Consider the following 1,158-nt stretch of genomic DNA (forward strand, 5'->3'; position numbering starts at 1 on the left):
GTCTTGGTCTTGATTTGGTCTCTGGTTCGGTGGTCTAGACTACAACTCTGCTACGTGGCTCCTTGGCTGCATGTCCTCCCCCACCCACCCTCTTTCCATCCCCTTTCAGTTGGATTTCTTTAAAAATAAAAGCCACTAGTGGCAAAAAAAAAAGAGTGAAGTTCATGCTATGTTTGGACAGGAGACAAGATGTTTCCATCCCTGAAATTATGATGCATAGAATCACATATCTAAGCCTAAACTATGTTACAGAGTAAACATAATAAAAACATGCTTTATCTGTGGCATTGTTCATTAAAATGGCACATTTCTAATGTACTAAAATTAAATACAATCAGTACACTTAATGATATTAGCGATTAGGTAATGCATTCAGCAAGTACTTTTACTTTTAATACTTAAGTATTTTTAAAAGCCAGTACTTTTTTACTTTTAAATTACAAATTTACAAACATTACAAATGTTAATGTGGTACTTTTACTTTTACTTGAGTACATTTTTGTCTGTGTATTTGTACTTTTACTTAAGTATATTTTTAAGTACTTTCTCCACTACTGGTGGCTGAACACATGAACCGATCTAACCTGTTGTAGTTTTATCAGCTCTGTAGTCACAGAGATTTGGAAAATCGGCCGACAATTCTTGTATCGTGTCATGTGAACCAGACTTAAGACTCACAAGCTCTACTCCTCTCATCTCGACCACTGCACTAACGCTCTGACTCTGGTCGTTTTGTGTCTCATCTTGTTTCTCTACAACGAGACGGTCCCACCTGGGAGTGATGGAAGACAATGACACCTGAGGTGCAGGTTCAGCCCAAAGCATGAGCAAACTAAGCAGCCGCTTAGGGCCCCAAGGCAACTAAGGGGCCCCCTCAGTGGAGCTGATTTTTAATTTTTTTGTAATTTCTATGTCATAATATCCAAAACACACAGTTTCACTGTGAGTTTATTTGTTTTTACAGTAATATATATTTGATCATGTATGTAGAAGTTATTATTTTATCAATAAAAAGGAAAAAAATAAATTGCTCTTGGGGGCCCCTGGTGGCCGCGGTAGGTACTGCACGCTTCGCCAGTAACATGAGCTGCTATTCAACGTGCAGAGCATCCAAACGTCCAAAGCTCCGGTCAGAAGTTAAGTTAGCAAAACAATGTC

Source organism: Poecilia formosa, unplaced genomic scaffold (assembly GCF_000485575.1).
Source record: "Poecilia formosa unplaced genomic scaffold, Poecilia_formosa-5.1.2 Scaffold296, whole genome shotgun sequence".
Taxonomy (NCBI): Eukaryota; Metazoa; Chordata; class Actinopteri; order Cyprinodontiformes; family Poeciliidae; genus Poecilia; species Poecilia formosa.